The sequence below is a fragment of the Taeniopygia guttata genome, chromosome 3 (genome assembly GCF_048771995.1).
Source record: "Taeniopygia guttata chromosome 3, bTaeGut7.mat, whole genome shotgun sequence".
Taxonomy (NCBI): Eukaryota; Metazoa; Chordata; class Aves; order Passeriformes; family Estrildidae; genus Taeniopygia; species Taeniopygia guttata.
This window is the reverse complement of record NC_133027.1, coordinates 35,852,027-35,865,834: the sequence shown is the minus strand read 5'-3', so window position 1 is coordinate 35,865,834 and position 13,808 is coordinate 35,852,027. Positions and strand designations below refer to the sequence as shown.

The 13,808-nt window shown below is 38.5% G+C and overlaps 1 long non-coding RNA gene across 1 annotated transcript in view; it reads left to right on the top strand.

Moving 5' to 3' along the window:
* Positions 1 to 13,808, top strand: part of LOC121469685 (uncharacterized) — a 20,399-nt gene extending 6,591 nt beyond the window's left edge. The window contains exon 2 of the long non-coding RNA XR_005979808.2: positions 13,200 to 13,808. This is a non-coding gene — a long non-coding RNA (uncharacterized lncRNA). The remainder of the gene's footprint in view (positions 1 to 13,199) is intronic.

The following is a 13,808-nucleotide window of genomic DNA, read 5'->3' as shown; positions in this document are numbered from 1 at the left end:
TGTACTCTGATTTTACAGCAGTGGAACAAAACCCTGATTTTGTTTTCTCAGAATTATACCATGTAGTATTTTTCCAGAATGAAAGTAATTTTTTAAAAAATTTGGTTTAAATAGATTAAAAATGCTTTTGTGGCCTTCTGCAGTGTAACATCTTGAAATGTAGTGCACTGTTAATAGGATACACAGAAAAGTACACACAGATATCTGTGCAGATTTCAGTGTGCTACTATAAACAAAGAAGGTGTTCACAAATGGCTTAGAGCTAAATTTGACAAGACAGTGCTAATCACACTGGGACATGGGAATATCTGGACAGAGGACAGTCAGCTGGCTTCATATTCACCTCCCTCAAGGCAGAGATACCTCTCAGTTATTAGTAAAGCAGGGACGTTGCATGAAAATTATTGCATGAGTTGATATAGGGAGAGAATTGGCTTGATTTTGTCAGGAATTTGTTTTAGTGGCAAAAACAAGGTCAAACATGTGGAACTGTTCTTCTGCTTACTGAGACTGAACTGAGAAAACTGATTAACAGACAAAATTTGATCTTGATTATTTTATAGCCTAGCTTCATCTTCATGCTTCCACTTTTAGCTACACTTTAGTACCAGGTTTTGAAATTAAGTGTATGCCTGATATTTGCATACAGGTATTGACTGTACATGCATATGTCATTTATTTACATGTTTGGTCTGGTTTTTTTCCCACTAAAAGCAAAGCTTGCACAGGAAATTTGTGAACAGTTTTGATAGCTGTTCATCTGTGTGCAATAACAATTTACTGAAAACTTTGCAAAGGTGTCTTATGAGGCCTTAAGCATTTTCTACTTGTGGTATGACACAAAGGGCATTCTTTCTACTATAGTTTGAAAATAAATATAAATTTGCAAAGAAAAAAGACCACCACAGATGTGTTCAATAACTTTTATCCTTATATTTTCAATAGACCTAATGTACCCGAAAGTGGACTTCATTCAGCATTTCCACAAAATGATTTATTTTTGTCAGTAAATAATACGAGATCCAAACTACATTCCAAGAAATAAATACAAATTAACTTTTTTATTAATTAAAAAAAAAAGGAACAGAACTAAGTCAGCAGACCAGTCTATTCACATTACCAGTGTTACCACTGGCTATAAAATGATTGCTTGGCTAATAATGGTGTTGCTTGTCCTATTGCTGGTGTGCATTTTTTTCCATCCTATTTATATACAAAAATGCAGTATATAATCAAACAGAATAATTCCACTTAAACCAAAGTGCCAGGTGATTCCTACAGAGGTGTATGTTGGAGGTCTAAAGATGGAATCCTCTTTCATGGACATATCCATCCCACTTCTCCTCATTTCACTGGATTTTGACTAGGCTGTAGTAGTATTGAACATTGTTCTTTCATTTTATGGAAAAAATTATTCTTCCCCTTCCTCTATTTAACTGAAACACTGGAAAGAAAACTTTGTGAAAAGGAGGGATGCAATTCCAAGAAAAGCTATCTTTTTGCCCTCCTTTTGCTGTTGGGAATCAGCTGCTGGTAATTCAGGAGTGAATGGCCTCACTTGAAGGGGTGCAGCTCTACATTTCACTCTGTCAGTGAGACTGAAAGCCTCCAACTTCCTTAGGTTTATCCCAGAACTGGTGCAGTTACAAACTTTGTGGTGGGATGATGGTTGGAATCTGCTGGGGGATGAGCAGTGTTTTGTGTTTGTGGCACACATGAGGCTGCGTGAGAGCCCGGCACGTCCATGTGGCAAAGTGTGACTGCACACAGCAGCTTGGGCTTACTCATTTCCCTCCCCCTCTGCACTCCACTCCCAGGCCCAGGCTGGCAAATGGTAAAGGATAATGTATCCACATGGGAAAGCAGCACATTAAGGGACTGAGAATGTGTAATGGAATCAGCCACCAGTTACAGGGATCTTTTAAAAAAATAGGAGTATCACTTGCTATTGAGTTATGGGCACTTTAAATTCCATGCAGATAAGAACCAGAGACATCAGTGCTGAACACCAATCTTGTTAACCTCTTTTAATAGAATAGGAGTCAGTGAAACACTGATACATCATTGATGCCAGGGCTCAGCAGAAGTGTCTGGCTGGCTCAGCATAATGCAGCATAATGTCACAGTGTTTGCTGCAGCTGGAGCACATAGTGCTGCAGTGTGGCACTGGCAGGATTTGCCCTCTTGCTTCTAGAAATAAGTGAGAAGCCGCCAAATGAAATGAAGTCAACAGCTATTGACAGAAGAGATGAAGAAATTAAGATAATCATGGGAATGTCCTAATCTGACCCCTCTGCAATGCCATCTCCTCTCTCACAATGTTCCATTCAATTAACTGTTTCTCCAGATATATTGCTTTCCTGGCTACAAAGATAGCGATGGAGGCAGAGTGGTTGTTTTTCGATTTCCCTTGTCTCTCCAAGCTATCAGTGCAGCATCAACTCTCTGTAAAGATGCATGCCACTAAGCATGATGTATGTAATGCAGTGTGATGTATATAATGGAGCATTTAACCTCTGTCAGGAGAGAATGAATTGCAAGAAACAGAGCTGTACCTCTGAGAAACAAACACCTGAGAAAGGCGATGTGAGTCCTAAAGATAAGCAGTGCCAGCCGCAGGCGTACACTCGGTATCTCGTACTGCACTGCAGGGATGTCAGAGCTCTTACACAGGTGCCTGCAGATAGGTGCTGACAGAGACCCTCTAAGCCTGCAGTTCCTCGCTGGCTTCTTGTCACTGATGATGTTATGAGACTGCCAATTCCATCGTGTCAGAATTTCAGCACTACTTTGAGCATGCCCACATCCCAGGGATCCTTAGTGGTAGCACTGAACACAAGGGATAGGTTGCTAGCCTGTTTGTTATTAATGAAGATGCAGATAAATGCCAAAGGAACCAAAGGTAAAAGCTGATATCACTTGTTTTTCAGGCTGCTTGTCAGTACCCTTAAAATCACAATTTCCATTGCTTATAATTTTCCAAATTTTATTTGGGCTAAATTTTCCTGTGGTAGAGGAATTAGTTGTGGTGGGGGGGAAGGGAATGTGGGTATGGAGGAGACTGCAATAAAAATAAGACAGCTCAAATCACTGAGCCATTTGCAGGAATGATAGAATGTTTTGGGTTGAAAGGGACCTTAAATATCACTTAGTTCCAACCTCCCCACCAGAAGCATCAATGTCACTCATTAGATCAGGTTGCTCAGGGCTCCATCCAACCTGGCCTTGAATGCTTCTGGGGATTAGGAGATAATCTTGCAATATGAAAAATTTCTGGTGCCTTTTCTTGAGAGGAGGAGGCTTCAGTAGATATGGGGAAGGACAGCTTGAGGATGTGGGGAGAACAGACAATATTTGAGCAAGGAGACTGTATCCAAGTCCCAGATAGCCAGCAGAGAACAGGGAGAGAGAAGAGGTGGAACAGTCACCAAAGAGCTAGGTTGCAGAAGCAAAGCAAGATTTACTAGAACAGGAGCTGGCAAAAGAAGACATTTAGCATGGGAAGGACAATTTGAATTGGAAAATAATAACTTGGTAATGTCAGAACAGGAGATTGAGGTGAAGGACTGAGGACAGGAAGACTTCCAAGTGCTTACAAATGGGGAAATAATGAAAAAACAGTCAAAAGGCATGAGACAGGTACTTCTTAGTGAAGGACATTAAGCCTGGATGTCTTGTTCCCAGACTTGATCTAAAGAGAGGTCTGAAAGCTAGAACTTGGGACTCGTTAATAAGAAGTAAGATGAAAAGCCAACATTGGGAAGATACATGACTAAAATATTAGTACATTGAGGAGAAGGGAGAGGGGAATTGAGTTGGGAATAAAATAGGTGTTGGAGTTATAGCTCCAGTGTACTTTTCCAAAGTCAGCAGACCCTATTCCAGCAAAGCTTGAGAAACCTGCTGCAAAGGTTCCATCACCTTCTAGAGGGACTCCAAGTTAGTACCACTAACTTGGTTATTCTTTTAGCTCTAAGAACAAAATCCTGCATCATAGGCCTGAATTTTTCTGTCCAGGTCCTAATTGCATGACCTGATGATTTTTTCTTTCCTGTTTTTTCCATTTGTATTTGTATAACATAGCAATTCAGCTCTAGACTGTAAAGTGGAACAATTTTAATGCTGCAGTCAGTCACTCAAAACCCCAGAAACTTAAAAAAAATTCTGTGAGGTTCACATATGACTTTTAACTCACCACATATAAATGTTTAGTAGTTATTCGTCTAGATCTAATTCAGGCTGCTGTTCGATAGAAACCTTCAGACAACTGATTGTGTCCTAAAAGAAGAGGATGTCTTCTAAAATGTCCTAAAATGTCAAAAATGCACAGGGCAGGCAAGATGATAATATCTCTGGCACAATCTGTGTCTTTACTCTCTCTGAAGGATGATCAGTTTAACTTAGAAATGCCTAGTTTAGCTTGACAATAGCTTTTAGATGTCTCAAACTAGGTAATATGAATCCAAATTGCATGTGTCTCTGTTTGTCTGATTTGAGAGACTGCAGTAGGACCTCTAGAAGTGTTTAAGTCCATCCCTCCCAGGGTTTGCAAGTGCAAATTCCCTCTTTCATTTTTGTGTCCTAAATAGCTTGAACACTATGGATCTGAGGCTCAGGACTGCATTTGAAATCAATGAGAATCATGCCCTAAATGCAGTATAATTCAAGTCTATGGAAAAATGAAGTCCTCATTGTCTCAAACTGGCCAGCCAGGTTTAAAGAGCCTTTCTAGCCACTTGGTATAAAATGGCAGCAGTAGTCCCTTAAGGCTCTGTGGAGTCTGTTTAATTCCTGCAGCCACCATGGTTACTGGCAGAATCTTAATATCACAGAATAGATTGGGATGGAAGGCACCTTACAAATCATCTAGATCTAATTCCCCAGCCCATCAGAGCAGCATTTTGAAATCTTGTCTTATTTTTGCTAAGAAAGGAAGCCATCAGAGTGTGCAGGCTGAGCAGAGAAGAAATTATTTGCTGAAAAGCCAATCATTATCTTCTCATCACCTATTCTGAGCTCTGAGAGAGGGAAGGGACTTGTGAAAAACAGGAGGTGGTGGTGCCATTGACTGCCATCATGCATATACACATGCAAGCTGAATTTAAGTTGTGTAGACAGCCATAATTCTGGCATTTTTCTAACTTTATGATGTTCATCCTCACAGCCTTTATAATGCTGTTTTGACACACAATTGTCTGTGAGTGTAAAATGTGTCTGTGGTGTATTCCAGCTGGGAATTTTGCCTAAGATCCTCCCCTTTTTAATTTCCCTCAAAAGCCTTCATGCATGCCTTTATTTGCCCAAATATAACATTCAATATATTATTCACTGCCAGATTTATCAAAATATTCAATATATTTCATGTCAAGCAGAAAACTATGGGATACAATGTCTGGTTTTGATATGAATGTAGATACTCAGATACAGGTATCATACATAGGTAAAAGTTTCAAAGTAGGTGTTCTCTGATAGTCATACATTTGTCATTTTTGAAGACCTTGAAGAACACTATCACAGTGTTTTTAAAGCTGTATATGCAATATTTTAATCACCTTCCTCTGCTCACATTTTTGTTGATTTCTTTCCTGTTTGAGCTACAGCCACAGTCCATTCTGAGACATTGCATTCCTGCACATCCTAGTATTCACAATATGAAATACAAAATAGCAAGTAAGTGTGATGTTACATTATTAAAAAAAATTTACTGTCTCATCTTTTAAATTTTCTCCTGGCATTTTTTCATTCGTGTGCTTTAAGAATTCCACAAATCCCATTTTCCAAGTTACTGATGTGGTTTTACTCTGTGAAACAGAAGTCTCTGGAGAATTAGCATTTTGTTAGTCAGCCAAGTATCTCTCTGGCCTCCAGGCAGTACTGCAGCATGAGTATAAAAAAAGAGTCTGACATTTTTCCATTACATTTACCTCCTGTCTTCCTAAACTGGTTCTTTCTTCAAAATAGCAGGTCATATCATACAATGGTTTTTTTTGTTACTGAAATACTTTGTGGCTAAAACAGACATTGTAAATTCTTGTTGTCTCTCTTTTCTCACCTTTACAGAATTTATATTTATCTTTATCTATATTTATACTGTAAACAATTATTGTATATAAAATATGCATTATATAGGAAAAAATATATATATTCTTACCATCCAAGAATACTTATATTTTATATATCTATATAATGAAATATATATGGAATTTTTACATATGTATGAAGTACATATTAAATTAATTTCCACCTGAATTTATGGCCCAGTTAGAAACTGAAAAACAGGAAATCTAAACTTTGTCAGATGTATCTTCCTAAATAAAAATTTTGAAAAATATGTATTTTTAAAATGGTGCCGCTGTTAGAGGAAAATTAAAATACAAAAAATCACAAGAGCGTTTTCCACCTGAAATGCAGAGCTAATCCTGGAAATTATTTCCTTGGGTATTCATTCTCTCAGCACTGCAAGAGATCTCTCATATTGTTGGCAAATACTACATAATAAAATATGGTTTCACATGCACTCCAAGTACCTTTCTGTCTAAAAAAAATACTTTAAATACATTGAAACATGTATGTTTAATTGTGAGTTTATTAATTTATTTATTTACATTATAAAGGATTAAGAGGACATGAATATGGAGTCATAGGTATAATTTTTAAAAATATTAAGTGAATGCTCTGTTAAAGCATCTTTTATGCATAAGCATTGTTAAGCACCCTGTTGAGAGAAAGTTTGGGGGTTTTTTTTTGCATTTGAAAATATATTAGTACATATATTAATATATAATTATCATTATATATGAAACTCAGGTCTATGTATTAACTGCAGAATAGCTGAGGCCTTCATTTCCATATGCACATGTTGCTTTTATCAGGAAAAACCTTATGTTGATTGGCAGCACACTGGAAATCTAGAAGGGATTTAATGGCCTCAAAAGGAAATGCCTCAAAGGATATTTTAGATCCTCCCTGGCTTCCTCTAAAACCTGCAATGACTTTACTTGGACCTGCAAGGGAGCTGTATGAATTCTCAGGCGATGTCACAGTGCCAATAAACCGAACATTCAGAGGGAGAGAAAGAAAACCTGTCTTGACACTGCACGACCTGCTACTGTTCAGTCAGACAAAGAGAAAATACCAGCCTCTGAGGATCCATCCTTTCAATTCTTCAAAGAACTGTAGAGCTGAGATGCCTTCATGAATTTGCTTATATTATGAGCAGGGAAAGAGTGACAGATCCATGCTTGTTTTTTCCCCACACTGAAGCCAAAAAAAAATTGTTTGATTAAAAACTGATGGTGCTTTCCTAAAGAGGCTACTATTTTTCTTCCCTTTCCTGATGCAGCTTTTGTTCTCTTTTATTGCTCTCTTTCCGTGGTAGGAGAGCAGGTGCGAGGCAGATGCTTTGGCAGATAGAAATGTTCTAGTACTATAATTATAATCAACATTTCTGTGTAAAATACCCAAGGTTTTATGCATGCACAACACATATAGGAAGTTCTACATGGAGTTTTCAGTTTCTTGCTCTTAGTCATAAATACAAATATCTTTAATTTTCTGGAGACATCCATTTTTTTTTTTAGGGGAATGAGGGTGTTTAAGGGGGGTGTCAGCAGTGGGATGCCCCTGAAAGTACCAGCTTGTCCAAGCTTAATCCTCCCTTGTATTCAAGGTGCCCTTAGTATAATGGAATGAGAGGAAGCACAGTCAATATTCTGCAAAGGCTTGGATTTATGAATGGCATCAGCTTCAGCCTGCCCAGCACACCCTTTAAGTATGCATGTAGGGCTGGCTGTGGAGAAGGAACATATGCAGCACAAGGCTGTGTTTTTTACATGGACATGGGATTCCCTACTGGCCAAGTAGGACAAATCAGTATGGAGCAGTAATGGAGCTCAAAGCTGGAAAGCTTTCTGGGAACACTCCCTGGAGGAGGAAGACACAGTTTTTGTGTCTTCCTCTGTGCTGAACATGCAAACCATGGTGGCAGTTGGCATAATGGCTTTCCAAGGCAGACAAAAGAAATTAGCTCAGCCGAATAGCACACCTCAGTGAGCATCTGAGCCAGGGATATAATTTTTAATAAATCATTTGCTTCAAAAGGTTCATCTCTGTGTGTGCAAATGCGTCTGTTTCTTTATTTCTGTTGTATAACTGTGTGCAGGTGGAGAAATACTTGAATTTTGTTTGCTTATTTAAAAACACAGATCTCCATTTTTGATAAATTATGCATAAACTCTGTTTTCTGTTCCTTCTAACCAAACTGATGTGTACCAAGGAAGTCTGTCAGCAAGACTGACCGATGCACCACGTCTCTGCTCTCTTATTGAGCTGGGCTGCTATGATTGAGTGTCCCATGAGGACATTATACAGATTCATATTTATAATTTAGGATTTATTCCCTGAACATCTCAAGTATTGTGTTTAGAGTCTTTATTTCCATAAACTATCATTGCAGTAAATATAATAGAGGCAAATGCAGAATGTGTGGAAACCCCAGCTTTCAGTGTAGAAGGGAAAGGGTCTGCTAGCATTCAGGATTAAAAGAAAGAAAGAGAATGTAGAAGTGCTTTAAAAAGGAGGATTGAAGACAAGGTGACAGATGCAGGAGAGCACGCCAGTTGGAGTGACTCATTATTGAAAGGGCAAATCCGAAAACACTCTGCATGCCTGAGAGAAGATGACAAAATCCAAACAGCAGACAACAAAGATTGGTGCAAACACTCAAAAGAAGTCAGACATGTAAACAGGGATTAGATCAGTACTCCACATGAAAGTGCTTTGTGTGACTGCTGGAATGGAGGTTAGCAAACAGGAATATTTAATTTTAAATGTTTATAGTAGTAAGAATCTGATAGAAAATAATCAGTGTTATACTGTACTACGGTGGAGTTCAAATACATGAACAACTACACCATTAGAGGAGAAGTAGTGTTTGTTAAAAAAAAGCTCAGCTTCACATTGGTAACAGAAAAAACATGTGCTGTAAAATCAATTTGAGTTGGAATTTCCTACCAGAAAGTAATAATAGCTTAAAACCAGTTATAATTATCTGATTTTTCTTCATAAACGAAATAATTATTTTGTTTAAATACTGAGAAGTCAGCTTGGACAATCTAGAGGACATCCCAAAGCTGTTAGAACCAGCAACACTGTGCATGCCTGTCCCTCTCTGTTGATGACAAGCGTGGGAGTCTGCCTGGCAAATTCTGAGAAAATATTTCCCTGCTCAGTGGGCAAAGTTCAGCATGATAAATCCACCTGATGATCGAGGTTGTGTTTCTGGTGACTCATACAGAGAGTGACAACAGCTGCAAATCACCCTCAGATTAAAGGCTGCAAGGGTCAGATAGGTGCAAGGGGGGACTGCAGTTGTCTGCAGAGGGATTAAGAAAAATTCAAAGCACGCTACTGTTCAGAGACAACCAGTTTAGATAGTACCAGCTCTTGGCCCAACTAGTCAGGTGATCCACAAGAAGAAAAGCCATTCTAGATTTAATCCTGAGCAGTTTAAAGGAAGTAATTGTACATATGACTATGGAAGAATAGCTCTGTAGCAGTTTAAGCTATTCAAATCTGTATCCCTGCAAAAAAATGAAAAAGACACCAACATCCCAAGTTCAAGAAGGGAGTTTCTGTCAAATGGTGAAATTAGTCAAAAATAAATGACAAGAGTAATAAAAAATAAATTAAATGTGAATTTATATGACTTTATATGTGAGGGAGTAAGCATGACTTGTAAAGGTTGAAGTCACTCTTCACCAATGAACTAAACATTGTTTATCAAAGCTCATTAAGTGCAGGTATAAAAATGAAACAGAAACCATGATTATACCACGCTTTGGGCCACTGGTGAAACTCTGTTTTGAGTATTGCATGGACTTTGGCTCCACTGATACAGTATAACTAAAAAAGGTACAGATAGGCAGCAATTACGAGCAGAGAATGACAAGACCACCTAGGCAAGAGGAGGAAATATTAGGATTATTTTCTCTCATGTTACTTTTCAGCATAGAAAGAAAAAAGTGGCTAAAAAAATTTTATTGGATATCTGTAAATCATTAATAATATAGAATGTAAATAGCGATTTTTACATAGCTGTGGAGCATCCCAGTTTTAAAATTATCAGAAGATGCTTTTTCATATAACGTGCGATTAAAACTACAAATTCATTGCTAGAGGTGTCACAGAGACCAAAAGCATTGAGAAGTCTAAAAAACTACCAGAAAAAGATAAGGCAGATCCATCACATCCTTCTCAGCATCCGGTATCAGAGAGCTGGACCGGTGCCCTGCCTATCTGCAGGTTGCTATTCTCACATTCTAACCAAAGTAATTTAAAAATTGCAAGAAAAAAAGCCTAAGATATTCTTTTCCCCACTTCTACCCATCAGATAATAACCTTTGATTATTGCAAACCAGGCTGGATTCCAAATAAGACTTTCAAGATGAACAGCTCCAGCTAAGTTATCATATCCCAGGGGTTCTCATTTGTAAATGAAAAATAAACATGAATACCAAGTCTTTCTAGCTGAATGAAGCACAGCAGCTCTCTGTCAGGTTATTTTAACAAAGATAAGTATCTTTAATTCATATTAAATACATCTCTTTTAATGCACGGTTTGGTTATTTCCACTTCCACATTCTTCTTTCATAATGAGGATTTGGTTAGAAAAACTGTTAATAGAATAGGGTCATTTTCAGATTGATTCCACTGCTTCCATAGTTACTTGAAAAACACAGAAAATGGGGTTGTCCTTATCTGCCTTTCTCTGGTGCTGAGTGTGTGAGACACCATGGGCAAAGAACGATAAATTTAATTAAGCTCCTTAAGCAACAGCATTCTGTCTCAGTAAACATTAACACTTCCCCTTATGCCTGAGCAAACACAAAGATCTGGTCTCAGCTTGGGAATAGTTCAGAGTGCTAATGCAAACAACACAACTATAGCTATTATCTACAAATGGTCCTGAAATGTTTTCAAGCATGTGTTGATGCCCCTTCTCACTCAGGAAGTTGACTCTGTTATTCTGTATCCTATGAGAAGAATCTTTTGTGTCAATAAGTGAAACTATTTCTTTGGGATCGGGAGGGGAGGATCTGTGCTAAGACTCTAGGTGGTCCTCCCACAGCTAAAAAAAAAAAAAAAAAAAAAAAAAAAAAAAAATCCCAAACCCTCAAGTTACTAGAAGAAGGTCAGATTTTCACAGCTCCACCACCACAGCCTGGAGGGGCTGTGGTTACTTTTGTCCAAGTATGCATCAGCCCAATCTACATCTTACACAGAGAAGTAAAAGGCACATACATGCAGATGTTCATGGTTATATGTGAGTTCATATATTGGCCAATAGGGGCCAACAATGGCACGTGAGCATTGACTGCATCTCTGTGCCAGACCAGCCACTTGCTCCATCTTCTCCAGCAGACCTTCCTCTCTCTCTAAGGGGCTGTGTAACCCTCCACTCACCAGAATTCCCTTCATTTGTGTTGTTCTTTTATCTGCTGACTGATGTTTGAGGTGGGGGTGCAGAGGAACTGTGCAGGAGTTATCCATCCTCAGACTGTGGAAGTGCCCCATGATCTCACATGTTTGGAGCTCCTGAGTCTCTGGGGAAGAATGGCTCTGCCATGCCGTACTCAGAGAGGAAAAGCATCACAGCCATGAACTCATCCTCGAGAAGAGTATTTGGGAGTTACAATGTGATAAAGAGTTGCCTGACCAGTGGCAGCACAGCTGAGGTCCAGGGGGCCTGCTGGGGTATCTGAGGTTCTTCCTGAGAGATTTGAGGCCAGGCATCTTTGGAGCACTGTGGGGATGACTGCATTGCACACTGGTCTAGTGATGCATCAGAAATGCAGTAATTTTTGCTTTTGAATTAATCCATATTTAAACTCATCAGTGCACATATGGTAATGTGATTTCTGTTGCTGTTTCTTATGCCTTTGATTACAATGGAGGCAAAGAAAGCTGAAAGGGTTTCTATGTTGTCAGTATTTCTGTAAAAGGAAACCAAAGCACCTGCATTTGTTCGCACTAGAAGACATCAGGTCTTGACCTGGTTACTTGCCTTGATACTTTTTATTATCTCTATTTAATCTAAACTGATGCCAAAAAATGCAGATTCACTTGCTGAGTTTTTACGCTTGCCATTTTGTGTTCTACTGCTAAGTGCCAAATTTTATTTTGCAAAATCTGAAAACAGGAAAATTCTTGTGTCCGGGGTAATTTTTCATTTAAATTACAGTATAATCATATTATTTAAATAAGTCTTCGATGTTTTAAGAGCTGATGTCTCAGTTGACCAAGCTAATCTTCCATTCAGTCAGCATGTCATCCAGCCCTGACTCTTCCTGACTCCAAACTACAGCTTGCTTACAAACACATACATGTTTAGCAATCAGCAGTTTTGGCCTGTGGGAATTTTGTCTTTTAGGTTCTGCAGGAAAGTACCAATTGGTTTAAAGGATCCCTATTATTTCACTATCTTTGTTTTCAACAGTGTTTTGTTTCCTCTTAGGAGCCCCAATCTCATTCATCATGTTTCTTTTGTTCCCTTTTATTATCAGTCTGTGTTCTAAGAGAACATGAGCTAAACACCAAACACCCCTTTGTCCTTATCGTTATCATCAGGATCAGTTCTCTTTACATTTTCACATCTGACCAGCCTTCCTGAAACTCAGAATTACATTAAAATTAGAAATGCTCTAGACATAATATGCACAGGAACTTCCTATTCATATTCACAGAGTTGTGTATTTTGAACTGAGCAGACAAACAAGCCACTGCCTTTGGAGTGCTAAATTCAGGGACAAGACAGGGTGGACTGTGATCTGCTCTGGGATATGTCCATTTTATCTGCCATAGTTACCAGTTGAAAAGGGATTATTGATCCTTATAAACATGTGGGAGGTCTCAGCTGTGTTTTGCACTTGGATATATCTGTTTGACTGTTATCTCATACTAAAAGGACTAAAGCTCAGGTTTTCAACTTCCCCAGAAAATGGTCTATCGAGAAGCACCAGGGCATGCTGGTGGGAAAGGGTTATCCTGGAAGTAGGAAAGTCACACTATTCTCAAAATCCTCATTCACAGATTAGGTAGATAAAATGTACTTTGTAACTCAACGATATATGTCTATTTTTCTTTTGCTTTCAAGACTTCCTTGTGCAGATCTATTTCCACCAATATCTTGTTTCTTCCAGGAGTTCCAATTTTAACTCCACCTGTCGGGACTTCATCAGGATGAGAATGACCTGCCTTTTCTTCAGAGATCAGAAGAGAAAAAAAGCTGAATGTGTGCTGTTTGCATCTCTTCCCTCATTAACTGTGCTGGTAGTATGAAATCTTTCATTATTTTCCTTCCTTGCTATAAACCTTGGGAGTGTATTTTGATAACCTTGACAATCCTCTGAGCAGGTTTTGCTGTACCTTCAATCAACTCAGTGCACAAAATGAGGCAAGCAAAATACAGAGTTTGCAGCAATGATTACTTGTGAGTTTAGAGACTTCTTGTCTTCCTGTTGGCCAGAACTTATGGAGAAGATTCAAGACGAGCAGTTCTTTGGAGGATGATCTTTATGTTCTGTCCTAACCCATGGAGATTTTGTGTAACATTCTTCTTAGGCTTCACATTTCCATAATGAAACATAAAAATAGATTCTAAGTACATTCCTTGTTCCAGGTGCACAAAAAGCTGAGAGGGAAATCTGCAGATCATTGTGGTGTGTCCTATATCCTATGTGCTGTTTCTCATATAATCTTTCTTTCCCAAAAAAGATCCTTGTGTCTAATAAAGAAAATATGTACAGTTA